The sequence below is a fragment of the Misgurnus anguillicaudatus genome, chromosome 12, assembly GCF_027580225.2.
Source record: "Misgurnus anguillicaudatus chromosome 12, ASM2758022v2, whole genome shotgun sequence".
Taxonomy (NCBI): domain Eukaryota; kingdom Metazoa; phylum Chordata; class Actinopteri; order Cypriniformes; family Cobitidae; genus Misgurnus; species Misgurnus anguillicaudatus.
Window position 1 is genome coordinate 24,323,630 of NC_073348.2, and position 10,970 is coordinate 24,334,599.

At 37.0% G+C, this 10,970-nt stretch overlaps 1 long non-coding RNA gene across 1 annotated transcript; it reads left to right on the forward strand.

Moving 5' to 3' along the window:
- Positions 1-6,626: 6,626 nt before the first annotated feature.
- On the forward strand, positions 6,627-10,438 carry LOC129455865 (uncharacterized). The gene is made up of 5 exons (XR_012372574.1): positions 6,627-6,865; positions 7,175-7,258; positions 9,182-9,256; positions 9,523-9,672; positions 10,203-10,438. It is a non-coding gene; the product is annotated as an uncharacterized lncRNA (long non-coding RNA).
- Positions 10,439-10,970: the final 532 nt, after the last annotated feature.

Consider the following 10,970-nt stretch of genomic DNA (forward strand, 5'->3'; position numbering starts at 1 on the left):
TTTTCCGCTCAGAGCACTCCTGTAGCAACGCATGGATAAACAGCGTGCATAATGCTCACTACCCATAGAAAATAATTTAAAAAGTCGCCTGCCATAAACGTATTCTGTGTGATCGGCCCCTAAAACTAGCTGTCGCCTTTCATGTATTTTTGCACAGTGTTGAGCAGTGCATTTGTTCCATTAAAATTATGTTGCCTTTCAGGTATTCTTTGCACTATATTAGTCAGTATTTTTGTTGGACTTGACTAATTTAAAACTATGTAGCATTTCAGGTATTCTTTCCAATCTATTAGGCAGTATTTATGTTGGACTTGGCTCCTTTAAATCTATGTTGCCTTTCAGGTTTTCTTTGCATAGTGTTGACCAGCATTTTTGTGGTATTTTACAACTTTAAACCACAAAATGCTTTCATAATGCATCTTTTGCAAAGTGTTAGGTGGAATGTATTATTATAATATTATGTTAGAAGTTGTACTTATCATTTATTGTAAGTTAGCCAAAATAAGAAAACAAGGCAAAATACATTACCACAAAGGTGAGCAATGCACCCAACACAGTTGCCAAGCAGCTGTTCAAAACTTTCAACTCTCTCCTCCGTCCCAGTTCCTCATTGTGAGCTGATGACTTTGCAAACTTTTTCATTAGCAAAACATAATTTATCAGCAACTAATTGTTAGCACAAAAACCTCACAACACACTACTCTCAAATCTGACATCCATTTCTCCTCTTTTTCTCCACTGAATGACACTGAACTTTATAACTTCTCTTCTTCTGCTCCCCTTTTACCTGCCCCCTGAACCCAATCCTCTCCCTTCTCTTACAGGCCATTTCAGACAAACTCACACTTTCCATCGAAGGCCCTGGTGACTTCCACTGCAATAAAAATCCCACACTGAACCTTTCTCTTACTAACAGTTACAGACCCGTCTCAATCCTCCCAAAACGCTTGAAGGAGCTGTTTTCAACCTGATAACTTCCATTCTATCACAGAATGACCTACTGGCTTCAAATGCAACCACTCCACCGAAACAGCTAGCTAATCTGTAATCCAAATCCTCAGCCGTGATTCTGCTAGACTTGTCAGCAGCCTTTCAGTCAACGATCAGATCCTACTAGCCACCCTATAATCGCTAGGAATCACAGGTACTCCAATTGTTCAAATCTTACCTCTCAGATAGATCCTTCAGGATGTCATGGAGGGTTGCTGTCCAGAGTATACCAGATTTTCACTGGGGTCCCTCAGGGATCAGTACTTGGTCCACTCCTTTTCTTCATCTACACAACATCCTTAGGACCTATCTTGCAGGCACATGGCTTCTTCTACCACTGCTACGCTGATGACACCCAGATCTACTTCTCATTTCACCCAGATGGTCCCACTCTAGCAGCATGCATGACAGCCTGCTAAGAAGGTATCTTGGCTTAGATGAACAAACACCACCTCCAGTTGAATCTAGCTGAGGCGGCACTGCTTGCATTTCCAGCACAACTCAAGATACAGCACAACCTCTCTATTTAACTTGACAACACAACCATTTCTACATCCAAAACTGTTAGAAACCTCGTTGTAGTCTTTGATGATCAGCTGTATTTTACTGATTATATTGCAAAGATAGTGCGGTCACTCCGATTTGTGTGATACAGTATCAGGAAGATACGGTCATACCTTACTGAGCATGCTGCACAACTACTGTACTGATCCAGGCCCTTGTAATCTCTTTAGGCTGGACTATTGCAATGCTCTCTTTGCTGGCCTTCTTGTGCAGTCAATCAAACCACTCCAATTGGTTCAGAATGCATCTCTCATGAGCCCAAAAAGGTATCATTATCATGTATAAGTGACTACTGCTTACCTACAGAACTTTCACTGGCACTGCACTGGCATACTTTTAAACCTTCCTACACTATAAAAACAAATGGTGCTATATAGCACAAAAAGTGGTTCTTTGCTCGTAATCATAGAAGAACCGTTTCCAGTGCCATACAGCACCGGTGAAGCACCTGTGCAGAACCACATAGTGCCATGTAGAACCAAATGTGGTGCTATGGTGGTGCTATATGGCCCCTATATGGTTCTACACAGGTGCCTCACCGGTGCCACATGGCACCAAAAACGGTTCTTCTATGGTTACGATTCAAATCAACAGTTTTGGTGCTATATAACACCGTTTGTTTTTTTAGAGTGTACAATTCTACACCCCATCCAGAATGTTCAGCAAATGAGCAGCAGTAAGTGGCAATTAACATGGAAGGCTAAAGGCACTGATTATACAGTGGTGCCCAAGCTCAGTACTGTAGGGCCGGTGTCCTGCAGAGTTTATCTCCAACCAAAATCAAACACACTTGAAACCAATTAAGGTCTTACTAAGCATACTAGAAACTTCCAGGCAGGTGTGCTGTGGCAACTCTGCAGGACACCGGCCGTCCAGGAACGAGTTTGGGCACGCCTGCACTGATAGTTAGTGATGGAAGAAGCTAAGCTCTTCGAAGCTTCAAATCAGTTGAACCAATTGCTTCACAAAATGATTCACTCTTTCGAAGTGTTCGAAACACTCAACAGTGGTGACACCTGCTGGTGAAAACACAGTAAAAGCAAATCTCAGTCATTTTGCACATATTTTACAAAACAACTGCAAAGGTTTTTTCTAAATAAATGATAAAACATTAGGCTGTAGTAAAAGTAAAAAAGTGTATTCTGTGTTTAAGCTTTATTCAGGGTTAATCAGTTTTTTTGAATGATTTTAGTATGTTTTATGGCCTAATTTGTAGAAATTCAACAGGACCTTTGCACATTCTGTTTTAAACTAAATAGGCCCTCTTTTAAGTTATGTCTGTCAAGAATTAAACTTTTATATAGAAATTAACAAGACAGATGTCATAATGAATTTTTAAGTAAGAAGATAATTTGTTCTAATATACCCCTAGACAACCCCTAGAGTCAGCAGATGCATGAATATCACCACTACAACTACATACAGCAGTAGGAATACATGGACATGTATACAGAATTATAAAACGGTTAGTTCCAATCCTTGATTCTGATTGGTCAATAGGTGTGCTTTATTCACGATAAAACACTGCTATGACCGCTTCACCCAACGGTTCTATTTAATATCTCTGCGCCCTTAGCAACACCCTTAGCAACACATAAACATATAATGAGACAAAGTCTGAGAACAGTTTGTTGTTTTTATTTGAGCTTTCATGTTGTTGTTCGCAGTCAGGGACTATTTTTTCCAGTGGAAGGAATGCTTTTATTGATTTAACTTCATGAAAGTTGCACTAATATTTTTTTTACTTTAATATTGTGTGGTAGCCGTTTTATAAAAGCAATAAGGTACTCGAGGCAAGTGCTGTATCGTGAATAAGTAACGGCTGAAGGGGTTGCAGGCACTCCGCTTCGTGTCGTGCCTAACAACGCCCTTCAGCCGTTGCTTATTCACGATACAGCACAGCCTCTCGTACCTTATTGCTTACATACATGATGACTCAAAGTGCAGGTGGCATGTGCCTCTATTGCACCAGACAATTTCAATTGAGAATATTGCTTTGTCTGGAGCATCCATAGACTGGTCTTCATGTAGGCCGGACTTTATAAACTATAATAACTAGCTCACGCGATTCCAATATGGCGCTGTTACCGGAAGCTATAGTTATTACAGTTTATAAAGTTTAAAATGATGCTTTTTTTACAAAATCGCATTGATTACATGGTAACGTGGTTTAAAGTTGTAAAAATTACATTGAAGGTCTTTATTAACCCCTTGGAGCTGTGTGGATTTCCGCTGTGAAGGAAGAATTTGGGGTTTAAAGTTAGAAGTTGTTCCCTGATCCCTGTTTTCTACCATTATAAAGCTTGGAAGAACAGGGAAGGACATTTACTAAAATAACTCCATATGTGTTTGTCCAAAAGATGATGGACATAATAATCTCAAATTGCTTGAGGATGAGTAATTCATGGGGTAATTTTGATATTTGTCATGAGTATCCCTTTAAGAGTCACACACTTAGAGAGTTTTGCATCTGAGCTTTTCAATTATATATGGTCATTATACCATTGCAAAAACAACAAATTCTGTGTTGTCACAATGGCCTAAGGCTGTCTAACAGACAATCATAAGCAAAATTTGTATTTGACAAACAAAAATTAAGCATTTGGATCAAACATCAGTAATAAATATTAATGTAGACAAGCTTTTATTGAACACACACAAACAGTTTTCATAAGACTTTTATTATACTACACAAACTGTATATTTTAATCCCCTAACCCAAGTCCACCCACATAAAAATCTTTCAGCATTATTACATTATCAAATAAATGTAGTTTAGTATAAACTGTTTTATAAGTCAATTTTTATTTAAAATTAAGTACTTTCCGTTAGCAAATACCATTCTAATTCCAAAGTGTATTTGTATGTTTTATTGTGTCTGTTCACATCTTATACATTTACAGTTACAAAAAATGCAAACACGTTAAGGAAAAAAGTCATTTTAACTGTTTTTCAGGCTGTCTAAAATGCTATTATTACTAACTAAATTGAACTGAAAATAATATTGTATGTTTATATGTTTTACGCTTTCATACACAACATAGTTTAAAATTGAATAAGAGAATAACTCTATAATAATGGTTGCCCAAACCCCAAAATAAAACACCAAACAATATGGTGATATCAGAATGCCCATTCAGCATCATTTATATTAATCATGCGAGTTATACAGCATTAAACTGCTCGTATAGATCACAGGTCACTGTGTATTCTCATATAAACCAATTTACATATACTCCATAAATAAATATAGGAGCAGGGTTTAGATTAATCCAGGACTAGGTCTACATTTAGATGTTTTTACAAACCTTACCAAAAATATTGGTGTGCATCTTCACACATGATATATGTTAAAATGTCAGTGCAAGACACTTTGAGCTCAAACATGCACGGTAAAAAATGTGCTGTAGTTTGCCAGTAACTTACTGTAGAAAGAGTCTTTGTCTTTACAGAATGAAATTATAAAGAAACAGCCTCATGCAAAGCATTCCCTAAACCAGAAATCCTTATCAACCTTTTTTTATTTTGGTTCCCAAAAGCTTTGCATAATTCTGTACTTTTTATAGTTTTTTTTCTGTAAAGATAACATCTTGTTATTTTCAGGGCGCCGCCATGCCTACATAGGGTGGCCATTTGTGCCAGTTCCGCCGGAAACGTACTGAACATGTTTTCGGGTTAGTTCTCCGGAAGTCACGTTGGTCGATCCCATACGTCATCGAGGTTCTCACATTTCAGTTAAAATACATTAGAAAATTAAGATTTATTTCTTTTAAGACATACAATCATTGTAGTTTCATTCTTACCTTGAAATGTAACGGTTGCTTTTCTGAAATTAAACCCGAAATATTAAACCTTGATGACGTATGCGGTCGACCAACGCGACTTCCGGAGAACGAACCCGAAAACATGTTCGGGACATGTCCGGCAGAACTGGCACGAATGGCCACCCTATGCCTACACCTGTTTTTAAAATGGCCGCCATACCTGCACCTGTTCCCAAGAGGGCCGCCCTCATGCCTGATGTGTAATGTTCATTTATCTTTGAACAAACTGTTGCCAGTAAATAATTGTGTAACCCCAAAGTACATCAACATGGCAAATTGGGAATGACCACTATATATTGAATAGTTTTAACAGCCTTTAAAACATTATGTAAGTAAAATCTATTTAGGACGAATGGCAGCTGGGGCTTCCCTCTATGGAGAAGTCAGGATAAGATGTGGACCCATCTGGACTGGTGACATAATTCCAAATGGCTGCCCTCTCACAACATGTGTGGTGGTGGTGGATATGTTGGGAACAACTTGTACCAGGGGTTGTGTGGTCATTATGGTGATGGGGTTTTTATGTTCCTTGATTTCCCTGCTCATTCGATAATTGTGGTCAAAACAATAGCAAAATAAGTAGTTCTGTATTATTAAATTACAGACAAAGATTTTGAATAGCTACAGTAGGTTGGATTGTATGTTTGGTGCGAAATATGGTGGGGCCTGACCTCCTATTCTTTCATAGGGCCCAAATTTGCTAGCGGCGCCCCTGCATAGTAGACACTGGTTCATAAGTTTACTTTGTGATCAACTCCTCCACCTAGTGGTGAACCATCCGAATTTCAAAACAGTTGATTTGAAACAAATGATTAATAAATGTTTTGAAGCTTCATGAAGCAGTGCTTTCAAAGCACCCATCACTACAGTAATTTTCCCTGTGTCAGTGTGGGTTTACTCTGATAGGCTATCATCCCACAGTCCAAAACATTCAGGTTTGGTAAATTGGAGATGTCAAATTATCCTTTCCTTAGTGTTTGTATAAATCAACCTGTGTGGATTAACTTGTATATCAACCAGTTCTGTAACCATGAATTTAACCATAGATGCTGGAATGGTGTTAATACAAAAGTTAATTGTATGTTGATCTATTAATTCCAGTCAACACATTTTATTGCTTTAACTTTTTAAAGCTTTTTGTTTTCATCTATGTAGCAATCTTTTGGAAGAGACTTGTCACTTTAACATCAGCTGTTCGATTACATAAGACTCCGTCTACGTTCATTTACACTGCACACTGTAACAAATTTCTGTAGTTTTCACAGCATTATTACTGTAAAATGAGCAAATGCTTACTGTAGAACTTGTATACAGCATGTTGCTGTAGATCTGCAAAGCATCATGGTCTTTTTTCAACGGCGGGTAAATTCTACAGTAAAAATATTTTTCCTGTGAATCACAATACAGCAATTTCTAAAGGATTTTTTTCTTCAGCCAAGGAAAGCTACGAGATTCCACACTTTCATCTGAATTTTTACTTCAGAAAGGTAAATTTGCTAATTTAATTCCAAAGTTTACTCTTGTAAAGTCTGTTTGTTCAACTTTAAGAGTGCACTGAGAGAGAATGAGCAGCACACACCGTCTTGTGTGTGCATTTTGTAATTTTATTACCACAAATATATAATTCTGCATGATTTCGATATATTTTCTAGTTTGGCAACATTTTATAACGTCATTAGTTTAGAGAAGGATAATAATTTAATAATAATAGTAGACTGTTATTCTTAGTTAATAGTAAATTGTTTAATATGCTTATGACTTGCGAATCTAATGCTCAGTTAACTTAAATAAACCAGGGTTGATGACGTATGCGAGTGCGACCTCCGCAGGCTGAAACCAGTCTCTCGAGCTGAAAGAAAACGCAGCTGAGGAGATATGAGGTAAGACTTATCCAGTCTTTAATTTAATTATAGCGTTAGCATTGTGAACCAAAATTAATTTAAACGTGTGTATTTTTGTATTTATTGGCGCGATATTCGTTTAAACCTCACGTTTTTTTGTCTTGCTCGCTTACGTTGCTGCCTGAGGAAACAGAGCGGGCCGATTCGAAAGAAAGCATAACACACATTTTTCATAATTTCACGATTGTTTTACCGTTTCTTGGTCACAAAGTGTAGTTTTAGGACTAGTTCAGTCGAGAATGTATATGTATTATATTTAAATCTGCAGTCGATTGGTAAAGATAGCGCCTGTTTGAACGTTTGCTTAGTGAGATTCGGTACGAATGAGAACCAAAGCATGAGCGGACATCAGTGTTCACTCGCCCCGCTGACCACCGCCCTCTCTGGGCTTCATTTCTGACAGATATTCCCTGGCTCTCATGTTGGCCTTGTTTGTTTATGATCGTCAAAATGAGATCAAATCAGCAGTATTTGGTGTCATAATGAAACTATTAATCGTTTTCTTATTCATATTTAGTGTCTTTTGTGTTTGTTATTGTTTTGGCGCGAGGTGAAAGTTAATAAAACTATAATTTTACAATGTTACTATGCTTTCCCATTTATTCTTAACGCGATACGAGCACTCGATTATTATTACACCTTGTTCTTGTCAGTACTATATAAAACGGTTATTTATCAGTGTCAGAGAGATGTTTTTGCATGCTGCTTTTAAATATATCAGTGGCAATATCTCATAACATGTTTTAATAGTCACGTCACGATAAAATAAATGATCAATGTCCACATTTAAAAGCTGCGGTGCTTACCTGCAGTTCCACGGTGTTTTCGCGTTCTGATAAGAGATATTGCTTCAGAAAAAAATAGTTTACATTCCTCTTTCCAAGTCCACACGATGTGACAAGACATAACTTCCATTAAAGGTGCAGTGTGTAATTTTTAGAAGGATCTCTTGACAGAAATGCAAAATAATATACAAAACTATATGATCAGGGGTGTATAAAGACCTTTCATAATGAACCGTTATGTGTTTATTAACTTAGAACGAGACTTTTTATCTACATACACTGAGGGTCCCATTACATGGAAGTCGCTGATCTTTGACGGAATAGTCGCTTCCGATTGGGATTCACAGACTGATTTACGAGCTATAGGCTTGTCGCGATAGTCTGTGAAACGGTGATTACTGGTGCTTCAGCCTCTCACCCTTTAGATCACTTGCCCACCGCGACACCGTCTTTCACCAACGTTTTGATATTTTTCTTGTAATTAAATCATTTAGTTTCGTTAGAGAGAGCAAACACTTACAACTGAATGGTCTTACTCGTTTTTGTCATAATATTTATTGGGCCGGGCGTATGCAAGCGCTGCATTTAAACAGTTGCGTGATTCAAAAGTGAAAGTAAAATGCGCACGTCTGCATGAGCATTTATAAGCCCCTCCCACACGGTGATATCGGTATCATCGGATTTGTCACGTGCTGATTAACCGGTGGGAAAATTCTGTCACCGCAGCAACCCTAACGAGCTAGTGAACTAATGAGACGGCGCGTCTGTGTTTGTCCGTGTTTGCGTGCAGTTTTTCCATTCAGAGATGAGGCTGTTTAAAGGACCTCCATTCACTAGGTGGCGGAATGATACGAAAGGTGAAGCGGTTACTGTGCCGTTATCAGTAGAATATCGCATAGCTCTTAGCCAATCAGATTCGAGAACCAGAAAGAACTGTTGTATAAATTAATATATCAATCATGTTAAAGTGCACAGAAACCATGCAACAGGAAGAAGCTGTTTTTCTCTTGGTTGATGCAAGTTATTTTTGTACAGTATTGACACACTTTTACTCTTATGAATATTGTACTTGTGATTTCTAAAAGTTATTTTTTTGTTTGTTTATTTTGTGTTACAGGAAACTTCCACCTACAGTAAGCAGATGCTGAGGCCCAGATTTCCATGCTAAGCACTCCAAGGCTCATCATGCTCGGTATGATCCCAGCACTCAACATAATAGATGCCAATTTTAGGGGTTACTTCATCTATAAAGCGTATTTGTATCAAGTCACTGTGTGAACAAAGTTTTATGTCATCTTGCACGTATATTCCAAAATTCTCTAGTGGTTATTGATCTAATAGGAAAGAAAGAGGTAGTTATGTAGGGCTAGTGTTTTCAATTAATTTTGCTTATGTAAAATAGTAAACCATATCAGATTGAATACTGTGCAATGTCAACTTTTATTTAATATTTTTTAGGAGTGTCCAATCTGAGGGCAAAAAATGGATGCTTTCCATCGAGGGCAGAGTTCTCCTCCAATTGAGTGACGGTTGTGATTTCACTTCTGCTCTAGCCTTTTTGCGTCATACTATGTATGAGGCAGCCACTACATTGGGATTTATCCAGAGGTAAGCACTGTTTTTTTATATAGTTTTGACTAAGAATGGGAACAAATATTTGAGTACTCATTCTTTAACCAACTACCCGATTAGTAAAATACTTCTTAAAGTGTTTTTTTTTTTAAATGAACTGTTGTGCTATTGTTAAATATCAAACGTTTAATTTAACTCGCCATGCAAAAGGTAGAAAAGCAGCACAGCTAGTCTAATACAGTGGCAGCCGGTGACTTCTTTTTTCGAGGGCGTTTGTCACAACATGTATGTAGCCCATCATGTGTGTGGTTCGTCATTTCAAAATATGTGTTTGGCGCGTCGAGTGAAACAATACTTTTCCATTCACAAATTAACAGATATTTACCATAAATTTCACTGTTGTATCACTAACTGTAAACTGTAAACTCCACAAACCACCAACAGAGCATATAAAAAAATTAAAATTGTTTATTTAAAAGTAAATCACTGCGAAGTAAACTTTTATGTATATGTCATCAACCCGTCTGTCTTGCTTTTACATTAATAGTCAATTTCTTTCATTACAGGGTAGAGTCCAGCCCAGGAAGTCAACTAGTTCATGTCCAGATTTAAAAGAATAATAAATTTCTGAAAAAAAAGGTCTTGGAGAAAAACAATATTCAGGTTTGAAATCCTGCTGTAAATGTAAATCATTTAACTTTTATGCATTTGTAATTTACCAGAAACTTTTTAATAAATATTGATTGTTTTGTGTGTTCAGAAAAAAGTGTTTTTGTATGTTCAGAAAAGTGTTGAAATTAAATGAAACATTCACAGAAAAATGTTAACATATTTAAAAAAAAATGTATATGTTCAGAAAAGTTTTGAGATGTTCACAGAAAAAATGTAACACAAAAAATGTATGCTATGCTATTTTGAATTTATGAATTTTTGTAATTTAAAGTGAGAAAATAAATGGCATTTTTGTGACAAACAGTGTCTTCATTTTACAGTACACAAAATAAATGCAGTAATCCCTATTACAGTAGTTATGAAATACAGTACTGTGATTATTACTGTAAAAGAGTTCACAGTAATTTTAATTTTACTGCAGATACATTTACAGTAAGAATACTGTGAAATGAAATACAGCAACTTACTAGCTAATTGCTGCCAGCAAGTTACTGTATTTTTCACAGTATTCTTTTTACAGTGCAGTTCTCAAACTAAAACAGGGTCTTCAGTGTTTGCGAACGAATACGTTTATGAGGGTCGAAAACAGTGGTGTTGTGTAAATGAAAGGCGTAAACGTACCAAAAGTAACACGTTTTAAAGGATAAACGCATGAATGTAAA